General features: G+C 38.9%; 5 non-coding genes across 5 annotated transcripts; all 5 read right to left on the reverse strand.

Moving 5' to 3' along the window:
* Window positions 1-478: 478 nt before the first annotated feature.
* TRNAV-CAC (transfer RNA valine (anticodon CAC)) lies at window positions 479-551 on the reverse strand. The gene has a single exon. It is a non-coding gene; the product is annotated as a tRNA-Val (tRNA).
* Window positions 552-4,434: 3,883 nt separating this feature from the next.
* On the reverse strand, window positions 4,435-4,507 carry TRNAI-AAU (transfer RNA isoleucine (anticodon AAU)). The gene has a single exon. It is a non-coding gene; the product is annotated as a tRNA-Ile (tRNA).
* Window positions 4,508-7,473: 2,966 nt separating this feature from the next.
* Window positions 7,474-7,546, reverse strand: TRNAV-UAC (transfer RNA valine (anticodon UAC)). Its single transcript has one exon. It is a non-coding gene; the product is annotated as a tRNA-Val (tRNA).
* A 918-nt stretch (window positions 7,547-8,464) lies between these two features.
* On the reverse strand, window positions 8,465-8,537 carry TRNAA-AGC (transfer RNA alanine (anticodon AGC)). The gene has a single exon. It is a non-coding gene; the product is annotated as a tRNA-Ala (tRNA).
* Window positions 8,538-8,953: 416 nt separating this feature from the next.
* Window positions 8,954-9,026, reverse strand: TRNAV-CAC (transfer RNA valine (anticodon CAC)). The gene has a single exon. It is a non-coding gene; the product is annotated as a tRNA-Val (tRNA).
* Window positions 9,027-16,093: the final 7,067 nt, after the last annotated feature.

A 16,093-nucleotide genomic window follows, 5' to 3' on the forward strand; every position in this document is an offset into this window, starting at 1 on the left:
CATAGTTTAGTCGTTTGCTTTTGTATTTATGGGAACTATAAATTTTAAAACAAATAGGATTTTTATAATATGGAATTATGTTTTCTGCTAAAATGGTCAATAAAAAAGAAACCCAAAATCGAAGTTCTCTTTGTGATGGAAGCCAAAATGTATTGTCATTTGGCAACGAAACCAAGAATATCACATATTACAAGTCAATAGGAAATTACATCAACACCAAAAACAGATTGGTTTCACAGGGGATTGAACCCAGGACCTTCTGCGTGTGAAGCAGACGTGATGACCACTACACTATGAAACCTTTGAAATCCCGCAAAGTAATGGCAATTAGAGACGAGTTTTGACCGCCAGGTGGAAAAAAAACAAATTCGTAGCTCTGTTGGTGATGGAAGCTAAAACATCCCATTATTCGGCAACAAAGCCAAGAACTTAATATATTGCAGGTTGATAAGGAATTATTACAACACCATGAACACATTGGTTTCACTGGGGATTGAACCCAGGACCTTCTGCATGTGAAGCAGACGTGATGACCACTACACTATGAAACCTTTGAAATCCTGCAAAGTAATGGCAATTAGAGACGAGTTTTGACCGCCAGGGAAAAAAAAACAAATTCGTAGCTCTGTTGGTGATGGAAGCCAAAACATCCCATCATTCGGCAACACAGCCTAGAATTTCATATATTGTAGATTAATTGGGTATTATTTCAGCACCAAGAACAGATTAATTTTACTGGGGATTGAACGCAGGACCTTCTGCGTGTTAAGCACGCGTGATGACCACTACTCTATGAAACCTGATGGAAAGTTACTGTGTATTGGCTAGCAGAGCAGAATTGTGACTGACGGGCCTTTTTATTGCTGAAGGAAAGTATTTTTGGTTAATGACACATTTACAATTTTTATTACATATTTTACCAGTTTTATTCCTACAAAGGGATTTTGCTTAAATGGAAGTTTACACATTGAATGTGTTACTTTTTTCTACATAGTTTAGTCGTTTGCTTTTGTATTTAAAGGAACTATATATTTTGAAACAAACAGGATTTTTATATTATGGGATTATGTTTTCTGCTAAAATGGTCAATAAAAAAGAAACCCAAAATCGTAGTTCTTTTGGTGATGGAAGCCAAAATATATTATCAGTTGGCAACAAAACCAAGAATTTCATATATTACAGGTGTATAGCATATTAATTCAACAGCAAAAACGGCTTGTTTTTACTGGGGATTGAACCCAGGACCTTCTGCGTGTGAAGCAGGCGTGATGAAAACTACACTATGAAACCTTTGAAATCCTGCAAAGTAATAGCAATTAGAGACGACTTTTGACCGCCAGGGGAAAAAAAACAAATTCGTAGCTCTGTTGGTGATGGAAGCTAAAACATCCCGTTATTCGGCAACAAAGCCAAGAACTTTATATATTGCAGGTTGATAGGATATTATTTCAACACCAAGAACACATTTGTTTCACTGGGGATTGAACCCAGGGCCTTCTGCGTGTAAAGCAGACGTGATTTCCACTACACTATAAAATCTTTGAAAGCCTGCAAAGTAATGGCAATTAGAGACGAGTTTTGACCGCCAGGGAAAAAAAAACCCAAATTCGTAGCTTTGTTGGTGATGGAAGCCAAAACATCCCATCATTCGGCAACAAAGCCAAGAACTTCATATAGTGTAGTTTAATTGGGTATTATTTCAACACCAAGAACAGATTGGTTTTACTGGGGATTGAACCGAGGACCTTCTGCGTGTGAAGCAGACGTGATAAAAACTACACTATGAAACCTTTGAAATCTAGCAAACTAATGGCAATTAGAGACGAGTTTTGACCGCCAGGGGAAAAAAGAAACAAATTCGTTGCTCTGTTGGTGATGGAAGCCAAAACATCCCATCATTCAGCAACAAAGCCAAGAACTTCATATATTGTAGTTTAATAGGGTATTATTTCAACACCAAGAACAGATTGGTTTTACTGGGGATTGAACGCAGGACTTTCTGCATGTTAAACAGACGTGATGACCACTACTCTATGAAACCTTATGGAAAGTTACTGTGTATTGGCTAGCAGAGCAGAATTGTGACTAACGGGGCCTTTTTATTGCTGAAGGAAAGTATTTTTGGTTAATGAAACATTTACAGTTGTATTACATATTTTACCAGTTTTATTCCTACAAAGGGATTTTGCTTAAATGGAATTTTACATTGAATTTGTTACTTTTTTCTACATAGTTTAGTCGTTTGCTTTTGTATTTAAAGGAACTATATATTTTGAAACAAACAGGATTTTTATAATATGGGATTATGTTTTCTGCTAAAATGGTCAATAAAAAAGAAACCCAAAATCGTAGTTCTCTTGGTGATGGAAGCCAAAATATATTATCAGTTGGCAACAAAACAAAGAATTTCATATATTACAGGTTGATAGCAAATTAATTCAACAGCAAAAACTGCTTGTTTTTACTGGGGATTGAACCCAGGACCTTCTGCGTGTGAAGTAGACGTGATGACCACTCCACTATGAAAGCTGTGAAACCCTGCATAGTAATGGCATTTAGAGACGAGTTGTGACCGCCAGGGGAAAAAAAAAAAAATAATTTGTAGTTCTGTTTGTGATGGAAGCCAAAACATCCCATCATTCGGCAACAAAGCCGAGAACTTCATATATTGTAGTTGGGTAGCGTATTATTTCAACACTGAGAACAGATTGGTTTCACTGGGGATTGAACCCAGGACCTACTGCGTGTTAAGCAGACGTGATGACCACTACACTGTGAAACATGACGAAAAGTTACTGTGTATTGGCTAGCAGAGCAGAATTGTGACTGACGGGGCCATTTTATTGCTGAAGGAAAGTATTTTTGGTTAATGAAACATTTACAATTTTTATTATATATTTTACTAGTTTTACTCCTACAAAGGGATTTTGCTTAAATTGAAGTTTTTATTGAATGTGTTACTTTTTTCTACATAGTTTAGTCGTTTGCTTTTGTATTTATGGGAACTATATATTTTAAAACAAATAGGATTTTTATAATATGGGATTATGTTTTCTGCTAAAATGGTCAATAAAAAAGAAACCCAAAATCGTAGTTCTCTTTGTGATAGAAGCCAAAATGTATTGTCATTTGGCAACGAAACCAAGAATTTTACATATTACAAGTCGATAGGAAAATACTTCAACACCAAAAACAGATTGGTTTCACTAGGAAATGAACCCAGGACCTTCTGCGTGTGAAGTAGACGTGATGACCACTACACTATGAAACCTTTGAAATCCTGCAAAGTAATGGCAATTAGAGACGAGTTTTGACCGCCAGGGGAAAAAAAACAAATTCGTAGCTCTGTTGGTGATGGAAGCTAAAACATTTCGTTATTCGGCAACAAAGCCAAGAACTTCATATATTGCAGGCTGATAGGATATTATTTCAACACCAAGAACACATGGGTTTCACTGGGGATTGAACCCAGAACCTTCAGCATGTTAAGCAGACGTGATTTCCACTACACTATGAAACCTTTGAAAGTCTGCAAAGTAATGGCAATTAGAGACGAGTTTTGACCGCCAGGGAAAAAAAAACCAAATTCGTAGCTCTCTTGGTGATGGAAGCCAAAACATCCCATCATTCGGCAACAAAGCCAACAACTTCAAATATTGTAGTTTAGTTGGGTATTATTTCAACACGAAGAACAGATTGGTTTTACTGGAGATTGAACGCAGGACCTTCTGTGTGTTAAGCAGACGTGATGACCACTACTCTATGAAACCTGATGGAAAGTTACTGTGTATTGGCTAGCAGAGCAGAATTGTGACTGACGGGGCCTTTTTATTGCTGAAGGAAAGTATTTTTGGTTCATGAAACATTTACAATTGTTATTACATATTTTACCAGTTTTATTCCTACAAAGGGAGTTTGCTTAAATTGAAGTTTATATTGAATGTGTTACTTTTTTCTCCATAGTTTGGTCTTTTGCTTTTGTATTTACGGGAACTATATATTTTGAAACAAACAGGATTTTTATAACATGGGATTATGTTTTCTGCTAAAATGGTCATTAAAAAAGAAACCCAAAATCGTAGTTCTCTTGGTGATGGAAGCCAAAATATATTATCAGTTGGCAACAAAACCAAGAATTTCATATATTACAGGTTGATAGCAAATTACTTCAACAGCGAAAACGGATAGTTTTTACTGGTGATTGAACCCAGGACCTACTGCGTGTGAAGTAGACGTGATGACCACTCCACTATGAAAGCTATGAAATCCTGCAAAGTAATGGCATTTAGAGACGAGTTTTGACCGCCAGGGGAAAAAAAATAATTTGTAGTTCTGTTTGTGATGGAAGCCAAAACATCCCGTCATTCGGCAACAAAGCCGAGAACTTCATACATTGTAGTTGGATAGCGTATAATTTCAACACTAAGAACAGATTGGTTTCACTGGTGATTGAACCCAGGACCTTCTGCGTATTAAGCAGACGTGATGACCACTACACTATAAAACCTGATGAAAATTTACTGTGTATTGGCTAGCAGAGCAGAATTGTGACTGACGGGGCCTTTTTATTGCTGAAGGAAAGTATTTTTGGTTAATGAAACATTTACAATTTTTATTACATATTTTACCAGTTTTATTCCTACAAAGGGATTTTGCTTAAATGGAAGTTTACATTGAATGTGTTACTTTTTTCTACACAGTTTAGTCGTTTGCTTTTGTATTTAAAGGAACTATATATTTTGAAACAAACAGGATTTTTATAATATGGGATTATGTTTTCTGCTAAAATGGTCAATAAAAAAGAAACCCAAAATCGTAGTTCTCTTGGTGATGGAAGCCAAAATATATTATCAGTTGGCAACAAAACCAAGAATTTCATATATTACAGGTTGATAGCAAATTACTTCAACAGCAAAAACGGCTTGTTTTTACTGGGGATTGAACCCAGGACCTTCTGCGTGTGAAGTATACGTGATGACCACTCCACTATGAAAGCTGTGAAATCCTGCAAAGTAATAGCATTTAGAGACGAGTTGTGACCGCCAGGGGAAAAAAAAAAAAATAATTTGTAGTTCTGTTTGTGATGGAAGCCAAAACATCCCATCATTCGGCAACAAAGCCGAGAACTTCATATATTGTAGTTGGATAGCGTATTATTTCAACACTGAAAACAGATTGGTTTCACTGGGGAATGAACCCAGGACCTTCTGCATGTTAAGCAGACGTGATGACCACTACACAGTGAAACCTGACGAAAAGTTACTGTGTATTGGCTAGCAAAGCAGAATTGTGACTGACGGGGCCTTTTTATTGCTGAAGGAAAGTATTTTTGGTTAATGAAAAATTTACAATTTTTATTATATATTTTACTAGTTTTATTCCTACAAAGGGATTTTGCTTAAATTGAAGTTTACATTGAATGTGTTACTTTTTTCTACATAGTTTAATCGTTTGCTTTTGTATTTATGGGAACTATATATTTTAAAACAAATAGGATTTTTATAATATGGGATTATGTTTTCTGCTAAAATGGTCAATAAAAAAAGAAACCCAAAATCGTAGTTCTCTTTGTGATGGAAGCCAAAATGTATTGTCATTTGGCAATGAAACCAAGAATTTCACATATTACAAGTCGATAGGAAATTACTTCAACACCAAAAACAGATTGGTTTCACTGGGTATTGAACCCAGGACCCTCTGCGTGTGAAGCAGACGTGATGACCACTACACTATGAAACCTTTGAAATCCTGCAAAGTAATGGCAATTAGAGACGAGTTTTGACCGCCAGGGGAAAAAAACCAAATTCGTAGCTCTGTTGGTGATGGAAGCTAAAACATCCCGTTATTCGGCAACAAAGCCAAGAACTTTATATATTGCAGGTTGATAGGGGATTATTTCAACACCAAGAACACATGGGTTTCACTGGGGATTGTAGCCAAGAACTTCATATATTGTAGTTTAATTGAGTATTATTTCAACGCCAAAAACAGATTGGTTTTACTGGGGATTGAACGCAGGACCTTCTGCGTGTTAAGCAGACGTGATGACCACTACTCTATGAAACCTGATGGCAAGTTACTGTGTATTGGCTAGCAGAGCAGAATTGTGACTGACGGGGCCTTTTTATTGCTGAAGGAAAGTATTTTTGGTTAATGAAACATTTACAATTTTTATTACATATTTTACCAGTTTTATTCCTACAAAAGGATTTTGCTTAAAAGGAAGTTTACATTGAATGTGTTACTTTTTTCCACATAGTTTAGTTGTTTGCTTTTGTATTTAAAGGAACTATATATTTTGAAACAAACAGGATTTTTATAATATGGATTATGTTTTCTGCTAAAATGGTCAATAAAAAAGAAAACCCAAAATCGTAGTTCTCTTGGTGAGGGAAGCCAAAATATATTATCAGTTGGCAACAAAACCAAGAATTTCATATATTACAGGTTGATAGCAAATTACTTCAACAGCGAAAACGGCTTGTTTTTACTGGGGATTGAATTCAGGACCCTCTGCGTGTGAAGTAGGCGTGATGACCACTCCACTATGAAACCTGTGAAATCCTGCAAAGTAATGGCATTTAGAGACGAGTTTTGACCGCCAGGGGAAAAAAAAAAAAATAATTTGTAGTTCTGTTTGTGATGGAAGCCAAAACATACCGTCATTCGGCAACAATGCCGAGAACTTCATATATTGTAGATGGATAGCGTATTATTTCAACACTAAGAACAGATTGATTTCACTGGGGATTGAACCCAGGACCTTCTCCGTGTTAAGCAGACGTGATGACCACTACACTATGAAACCTGACGAAAAGTTACTGTGTATTGGCTAGCAGAGCAGAATTGTGACTGACGGGGCCTTTTTATTGCTGAAGGAAAGTATTTTTGGTTAATAAAACATTTACAATTATTATTACATATTTTACCAGTTTTATTTCTACAAAGGGATTTTGCTTAAATTGAAGTTTATATTGAATGTGTTACTTTTTTCTCCATAGTTTGATCTTTTGCTTTTGTATTTATGGGAACTATATATTTTGAAACAAATAGGATTTTTATAATATGGGATTATGTTTTCTGCTAAAATGGTCAATAAAAAAGAAACCCAAAATCGTAGTTCTCTTTGTGATGGAAGCCAAAATGTATTGTCATTTGGCAACGAAACCAAGAATTTCACATATTACAAGTCAATAGGAAATTACTTCAACACAAAAAACAGATTTGTTTTACTGGGGATTGAACCCAGGCCCTTCTGCGTGTGAAGCAGACATGATAACCACTACACTATGAAACCTTTAAAATCCTGCAAAGTAATGGCAATTAGAGACGAGTTTTGACCGCCAGGGGAAAAAAAATAAATTTGTAGCTCTGTTGATGATGGAAGCTAAAACATCCCGTTATTCGGCAACAAAGCCAAGAACTTTATATACTGCAGGTTGATAGGGGATTATTTCAACACCAAGAACACATGGATTTCACTGGGGATTGAACCCAGGACCTTCTGCGTGTAAAGCAGACGTGATTTCCACTACACTATGAAACCTTTGAAAGCCTGCAAAGTAATGGCAATTAGAGACGAGTTTTGAACGCCAGGGAAAAAAAAAAACAAATTCGTAGCTCTGTTGGGGATGGAAGCCACAACATACCATCATTCGGCAACAAAGCCAAGAACTTCATATATTGTAGTTTAATTGAGTATTATTTCAACGCCAAGAACAGATTGGTTTTACTGGGGATTGAACGCAGGACCTTCTGCGTGTTAAGCAGACGTGATGACCACTACTCTATGAAACCTGATCGCAAGTTACTGTGTATTGGCTAGCAGAGCAGAATTGTGACTGACGGGGCCTTTTTAATGCTGAAGGAAAGTATTTTTGGTTAATGAAACATTTACAATTTGTATTACATATTTTACCAGTTTTATTCCTACAAAGGGATTTTGCTTAAAAGGAAGTTTACATTGAATGTGTTACTTTTTCCACATAGTTTAGTTGTTTGCTTTTGTATTTAAAGGAACTATATATTTTGAAACAAACAGGATTTTTATAATATGGGATTATGTTTTCTGCTAAAATGGTCAATAAAAAAGAAACCCAAAATCGTAGTTCTCTTGGTGAGGGAAGCCAAAATATATTATCAGTTGGCAACAAAACCAAGAATTTCATATATTACAGGTTGATAGCAAATTACTTCAACAGCGAAAACGGCTTGTTTCTACGGGGGATTGAACCCAGGACCTTCTGCGTGTGAAGTAGACGTGATGACCACTCCACTATGAAACCTGTGAAATCCTGCAAAGTAATGGCATTTAGAGACGAGTTTTGACCGCCAGGGGAAAAAAAAAAAATAATTTGTAGTTCTGTTTGTGATGGAAGCCAAAACATACCGTCATTCAGCAACAATGCCGAGAATTTCATATATTGTAGTTGGATAGCGTAATATTTCAACACTAAGAACAGATTGGTTTCACTGGGGATTGAACCCAGGACTTTCTGCATGCTAAGCAGACGTGATGACCACTACACTATGAAACCTGACGAAAAGTTACTGTGTATTGGCTAGCAGAGAAGAATTGTGACTGACGGGGCCTTTTTATTGCTAAAGGAAAGTATTTTTTGTTAATGAAACATTTACAATTATTATTACATATTTTACCAGTTTTATTCCTACAAAGGGATTTTGCTTAAATTGAAGTTTATATTGAATGTGTTACTTTTTTCTCCATAGTTTGGTCTTTTGCTTTTGTATTTATGGGAACTATATATTTTGAAACAAATAGGATTTTTATAGTATGGGATTATGTTTTCTGCTAAAATGGTCAATAAAAAAGAAACCCAAAATCGTAGTTCTCTTTGTGATGGAAGCCAAAATGTATTGTCATTTGGCAACGAAACCAAGAATTTCACATATTACAAGTCGATAGGAAATTACTTCAACACCAAAAACAGATTGGTTTCACTGGGGATTGAACCCAGGACCTTCTGCGTGTGAAGCAGACGTGATGACCACTACACTATGAAACCTTTGAAATTCTGCAAAGTAATGGCAATTAGAGACGAGTTTTGACTGCCAGGGGAAAAAAAACAAATTCATAGCTCTGTTGGTAATGGAAGCTAAAACATCCAGTTATTCGGCAACAAAGCCAAGAACTTCATATATTGTAGTTTAATTGAGTATTATTTCAACACCAAGAACAGATTTGTTTTACTGTGGATTGAACACAGGACCTTCTGCGTGTGAAGCAGACGTGATGACCACTACACTATGAAACCTTTGAAATTCTGCAAAGTAATGGCAATTAGAGACGAGATTTGACCGCCAGGGGAAAAAAAACAAATTCGTAGCTCTGTTGGTAATGGATAGAGATGAGCGAACCGGTCCCGGTTCGGCTCGAGGTCGGCTCGACGAACGGGGGTCCCGTTCGAGTTCGGTTCGTCGAACGTTCGACGAACCGAACTCGAACGTATAGGCTATAATGGGAGGCAATCACAAACACATAAAAATGCATTATAAATGTACACAAACAGTTAATAAACATTGCCATAACACTTACCGGTCCTCGCGATCCCTTCTGCACTCTGTCTCCTGCCGCTATTCCATCCGATGATCGCTGAATCCTCCCGGTGACCTGCACTGCCAGCAGAGAAGCAGGACCTATCGTGACGTCAAAATAGCCATGTGACCAGTCACGTGGCTATTATCTCATTGGCTACAGACTGGTCACATGACTATGACACGTCATGTAGGACCTGCGAGTGCATCTCTCCGGTACACGGTGCACATATGTGTATCGCCGTGTACCGGCGACATGCTGTAGCACACGGTCGACTCCCCGTTCCGTTAGGGACCGGCTGACACAGCCGGTCATTAACGGAGATCACCGTTGCCATAGCAACACAGTTAGCGGTGACGTCACCGCTAACCGCGGCTCCGAGAGCACCGTTGCTATGGTAACGCGTCTGTCAGCGTTACCGCTAGCAGCCAGCACTGATCACTCACAGAGTGAAGGCTGTACGCTGCTTCCCGATTGTAGTGAGCATTGTAGTGAGGATGAGGTTCCCCAGCCCCAAGTGATGAGCTGGTGAATCTCATCCTTCCTCACTACAATCGTCACTACTACTACACTAGAAAGAAAGAAGACAGAAGAGCAGGGTCGTGGAGGGCTGACAGGGGGTAATAAAGATGGAGTCTCTAATGTGTCTGTGTATTTATTTCTATTAAAGTATTTTTTCTCTGTGTGGTGTCTTTTTTTTAACCCTTTATTGGAGATTCTTAATGGCCGGGTCAAACGTGCCTGACATTAAGAATCTCTGGCTTAATACTGGCTGGTAAAACAAAGCCAGTATTAACTCATGATTACCCAACAAGCCACCCGGCTCCAGGGCTGTTGGAAGAGTTGGATACAGCACCAGATGATGGCGCTTCTATGAGAGCGCCATTTTCTGGGACGGCTGCGGACTGAAATCCGCAGCAGAGGCGCCCACAAACCTCGGGCTAACCTGTGCTGCGGATTCCAATCCCCAGCTGCCTAGTTGTACCCGGCTGGACACAAAAATAGGGCGAAGCCCACGTCATTTGTTTTTTAATTATTTCATGAAATAAGTGAAATAATTAAAAAAAAACGGGCTTCCCTATATTTTTGGTTCCCAGCCGGGTACAAATAGGCAACTGGGGGTTGGAGGCAGCCCGTGGCTGCCAGCTGTACCTGGCTAGCATACAAAAATATGGCGAAGCCCACGTCATTTTTTTGGTGGGCAAAAAACTTCTGCATACAGTCCTGGATGGAGTATGCTGAGCCTTGTAATTCTGCAGCTGCTGTCTGCTCTTCTCCATACAGACAGACAGCAGCTGCAGAACTACAAGGCTCAGCATACTCCATCCAGGACTGTATGCAGAAGTTTTTTGCCCCCTGAAAAAATTATGTGGGCTTCGCCATATTTTTGTATGCTAGCCAGGTACAGCAGGCAGGTACGGCTGCCCCCAACCCCCAGTTGCCTATTTGTACCCGGCTGGGAACCAAAAATAAAGGGAAGCCCTTTTTTTATTATTTCATGAATTTCATGAAATAATTAGAAAACAAATGACGTAGGCTTTGCCCCATTTTTGTGTCCAGCCAGGTACAACTATTCAGCTGGGGATTGGAATCCGCACCACCGGTTGGCCTGAGCTTTCTGGGCCCCACTGCTGCGAATTGCAGTCTGCAGCCACCTCAGAAAATGGCATTTTCATAAAAGCGCCATCTTCTGGCGCTGTATCCAACTCTTCCAGCACCTGCCTGCTATACCTGGCTAGCATACAAAAATATGGCGAAGCTCACGTCCTTTTTTTGTAGTTTTTTGGCAAAAAAAATAAAAAATGCTTCCCTGGATTTTCCATTGCCAGTGAAGGTAACACCAAGCAGTGGGGGTTAGCAGCCAGTAGCTGCTTGGATTACCCTTAGCTAGCAATACAAAAAATGCAGCGGGAGCCCATATATATTTTTTTTAAGTATTTATTTAAATAACTAAAAATAAAATGGGCTTCCCTGTATTTTGATTGCTGGACATCACAGTGCTGTAAAAATAAATCTTTAAAAAAATGACGTAGCGCTCCGCGGTATTTTTGATTCTCAGCGCAGATAAAGCAGACAGCTATGGGTTGCCACCCCCATCTGTCTGCCGTTACCTTGGTTGGCAATCAAAATACAGGGAAGCCCATTAATTTTTTCTATTTAAAAAATAGTTAAAAAAAAAAAATTACGTTGGGTCCCCCCATTTTTGATAGCCAGCTAGGGTAAAGCAGACGGCTGTAGCCTGAAAACCACAGCTGGCAGCTTTACCGTGGTTGGGGATCCAATGTGGAGGTCCCCTCAGGCTCTTTTTATAATTATTTTATAAATATTAATAATTACACAATAAAAGTAGGGTCCCCCCAAATTGGATCACCAGCCAAGGTAAAGCGGACAGCTGTGGTCTGGTATTCTCAGGGTGGGAAGGTCCATAGTTATTGGGCCTTCACAGCCTAAAAATAGCAGGCCGCAGGCACCCCAGACGTGGCGCATCCACTAGATGCGCCAATCCTGGCGCTTCACCCCAGCTCATCCCGTGCCCTGGTGCAGTGGCAAACGGGGTAATAAATCGGGTTGACACTAGCTGTAAAGTCACCTGAGATCAAGCCCAGCAGTTTGTGATGTCATGGCGTCTATTAGATACCCAACATCATAAACTGTCAGTACTAACAAAAACAAAAAATCGACAAAAGAAATTTATTTGAAAAAACAGTCCCCAAAACATTTCCTCTTTCACCAATTTATTGTAAGAAAAAAAATAAAGGGGTCCCACGACGACTCTGGACCGTCTAGAATATGGGGGGGAGACACTCAGGGAACGTATCCCCCATTTTCTAGGAGTGCGGACCCTTCATGTGAGGAGTGTGGGTGCAATGAATCTGCACTCACTCTCCCCGGGTCCACAGCAGCAGAGTCCATGTCGTAATGGTTGCTACCAAAGCTGCAATGCCCTGCTGATGAGGTAAGGGCATGCCTAATCAGGAGAACTACTGTAGAGGAAGCTCTGCTCACTGGTATATAGGTGCTCAGAGGTAATAATAGATAAAATTAGTGAGTAACCTCGGCACTCTATATCTCCCAGACTAAGTCAGTAAGTCACAATGGATAGTAATGCAAAATCACTCTTTATTGGTCCGTATTAAGAAATTTTTTTTTTCATAAGCATATATGTTTTTGTCCAAAACAAGTTACAAATGACGTTTCGGCCTGAGCCTTTGTCAGATTGGACTTATCTGCATGTAATCATGAAAAATGACAATAATCAGTATCACATAAGAGTGAGAGAACAATAACATAAACTCGAACAATGTAGAGGTACAATTGGGATGCAGCAAAAAAATTGCAACACAGCAAGAAATGAAACACATGATACAAATGTCATAATACAGTACAAGGACAATATAGTAATGACAAATATGGGGTCAGAGTAGGCTTAGACAGCTCTGGTACGAAAGAGATGTCAATCATAAAGTAACATGTGCAGTAGGTGTAGAGCTACAGTATGCATGGCAGAGCTAATGGGTAGACTGACCATAGAAAAAGAACGGAGAAAAAGTGGAGAAAAAGTGGAGAAAAAGTGGAGCATAAGAGGAGAAAAAGTGGAGAAAAAGTGGAGCATAAGAGGAGAAAAAGTGGAGAAAAAGTGGAGAAAAAGTGGAGAAAAAAGTGGAGAAAAAGTGGAGAAAAAGTGGAGAAAAAGTGGAGAAAAAGTGGAGCATAAGAGGAGAAAAAGTGGAGAAAAAGTGGAGAAAAAAGTGGAGAAAAAGTGGAGCATAAGAGGAGAAAAAGTGGAGAAAAAAGTGGAGAAAAAGTGGAGAAAAAGTGGAGAAAAAGTGGAGCATAAGAGGAGAAAAAGTGGAGAAAAAGTGGAGAAAAAGTGGAGAAAAAGTGGAGATTAAGAGGAGAAAAAGTGGAGAAAAAGTGGAGCATAAGAGGAGAAAAAGTGGAGAAAAAGTGGAGCATAAGAGGAGAAAAAGTGGAGATTAAGAGGAGAAAAAGTGGAGAAAAAGTGGAGCATAAGAGGAGAAAAAGTGGAGATTAAGAGGAGAAAAAGTGGAGAAAAAGTGGAGCATAAGAGGAGAAAAAGTGGAGAAAAAGTGGAGAAAAAGTGGAGAAAAAGTGGAGCATAAGAGGAGAAAAAGTGGAGAAAAAGTGGAGAAAAAGTGGAGAAAAAGTGGAGAAAAAAGTGGAGAAAAAGTGGAGAAAAAAGTGGAGAAAAAGTGGAGAAAAAAGTGGAGAAAAAGTGGAGCATAAGAGGAGAAAAAGTGGAGAAAAAGTGGAGCATAAGAGGAGAAAAAGTGGAGAAAAAGTGGAGAAAAAGTGGAGCGTAAGAGGAGAAAAAGTGGAGAAAAAGTAGAGCATAAGAGGAGAAAAAGTGGAGAAAAAGTGGAGAAAAAGTGGAGAAAAAGTGGAGCATAAGAGGAGAAAAAGTGGAGAAAAAGTGGAGCATAAGAGGAGAAAAAGTGGAGAAAAAGTGGAGAAAAAAGTGGAGAAAAAGTGGAGAAAAAGTGGAGCATAAGAGGAGAAAAAGTGGAGATTAAGAGGAGAAAAAGTGGAGAAAAAGTGGAGCATAAGAGGAGAAAAAGTGGAGAAAAAGTGGAGAAAAAGTGGAGAAAAAGTGGAGAAAAAGTGGAGATTAAGAGGAGAAAAAGTGGAGAAAAAGTGGAGAAAAAGTGGAGCATAAAAGGAGAAAAAGTGGAGAAAAAGTGGAGCATAAGAGGAGAAAAAGTGGAGAAAAAGTGGAGAAAAAAGTGGAGAAAAAAGTGGAGAAAAAGTGGAGAAAAAGTGGAGCATAAAAGGAGAAAAAGTGGAGAAAAAGTGGAGCATAAGAGGAGAAAAAGTGGAGAAAAAGTGGAGAAAAAGTGGAGAAAAAGTGGAGAAAAAGTGGAGCATAAGAGGAGAAAAAGTGGAGAAAAAGTGGAGCATAAGAGGAGAAAAAGTGGAGAAAAAGTGGAGAAAAAGTGGAGAAAATGGTGAAAAAGTGGAGAAAAAGTGGAGCATAAGAGGAGAAAAAGTGGAGCATAAGAGGAGAAAAAGTGGAGAAAAAGTGGAGAAAAAGTGGAGAAAAAGTGGAGCATAAGAGGAGAAAAAGTGGAGAAAAAGTGGAGCATAAGAGGAGAAAAAGTGGAGAAAAAGTGGAGAAAAAGTGGAGAAAAAGTGGAGCATAAGAGGAGAAAAAGTGGAGAAAAAAGTGGAGAAAAAGTGGAGCATAAGAGGAGAAAAAGTGGAGAAAAAGTGGAGAAAAAAGTGGAGAAAAAGTGGAGAAAAAGTGGAGAAAAAGTGGAGCATAAGAGGAGAAAAAGTGGAGAAAAAGTGGAGCATAAGAGGAGAAAAAGTGGAGAAAAAGTGGAGAAAAAGTGGAGATTAAGAGGAGAAAAAGTGGAGAAAAAGTGGAGATTAAGAGGAGAAAAAGTGGAGAAAAAGTGGAGAAAAAGTGGAGCATAAGAGGAGAAAAAGTGGAGAAAAAGTGGAGCATAAGAGGAGAAAAAGTGGAGAAAAAGTGGAGAAAAAGTGGAGATTAAGAGGAGAAAAAGTGGAGAAAAAGTGGAGCATAAGAGGAGAAAAAGTGGAGAAAAAGTGGAGCATAAGAGGAGAAAAAGTGGAGAAAAAGTGGAGAAAAAGTGGAGATTAAGAGGAGAAAAAGTGGAGAAAAAGTGGAGCATAAGAGGAGAAAAAGTGGAGAAAAAGTGGAGAAAAAGTGGAGCATAAGAGGAGAAAAAGTGGAGAAAAAGTGGAGCATAAGAGGAGAAAAAGTGGAGAAAAAGTGGAGAAAAAGTGGAGATTAAGAGGAGAAAAAGTGGAGAAAAAGTGGAGCATAAGAGGAGAAAAAGTGGAGAAAAAGTGGAGCATAAGAGGAGAAAAAGTGGAGAAAAAGTGGAGAAAAAGTGGAGCATAAGAGGAGAAAAAGTGGAGAAAAAGTGGAGCATAAGAGGAGAAAAAGTGGAGAAAAAGTGGAGAAAAAGTGGAGCATAAGAGGAGAAAAAGTGGAGAAAAAAGTGGAGAAAAAGTGGAGAAAAAGTGGAGCATAAGAGGAGAAAAAGTGGAGAAAAAGTGGAGAAAAAGTGGAGAAAAAGTGGAGAATAAGTGGAGAAAAAAATGGAGAAAAAGTGGAGAAACAGTGGTGAAAAAGTGGAGAAAAAAATGGAGAAAAAGTGGAACACCCTTTGGTACCTTTCATGTGGCACTAAGGGTGCTTAGCTTTGTATTTAGCCAAAAAAATGAAAAAAAAATGACGTAGGGTTCCCCCTAGTTTTGTAGCCAGCTAGGGTAAAGCAGACGGCTGCAGCCTGCAGACCACAGCTTGCAACCTCACCTTGGCTGGTAATCCAAAACTGAGGGCACCCCACGCTGTTAATTTAAATTAAATAAATAATTAAAAAAAAAACACATAGGGGTCCCCCAAAATTGGATCACCAGCCAAGGTAAAGCAGACAGCTGGGGCCTGATATTCTCAGACTAGGGAGGTCCATGGTTATTGGAATCTCCCCAGCCTAAAAATAGCAGGCCGCAGCCGCCCCAGAAGTGGCGCATCCATTAGATGCG

The sequence above is a fragment of the Anomaloglossus baeobatrachus genome, chromosome 2 (assembly GCF_048569485.1).
Source record: "Anomaloglossus baeobatrachus isolate aAnoBae1 chromosome 2, aAnoBae1.hap1, whole genome shotgun sequence".
NCBI classification, from domain to species: Eukaryota; Metazoa; Chordata; class Amphibia; order Anura; family Aromobatidae; genus Anomaloglossus; species Anomaloglossus baeobatrachus.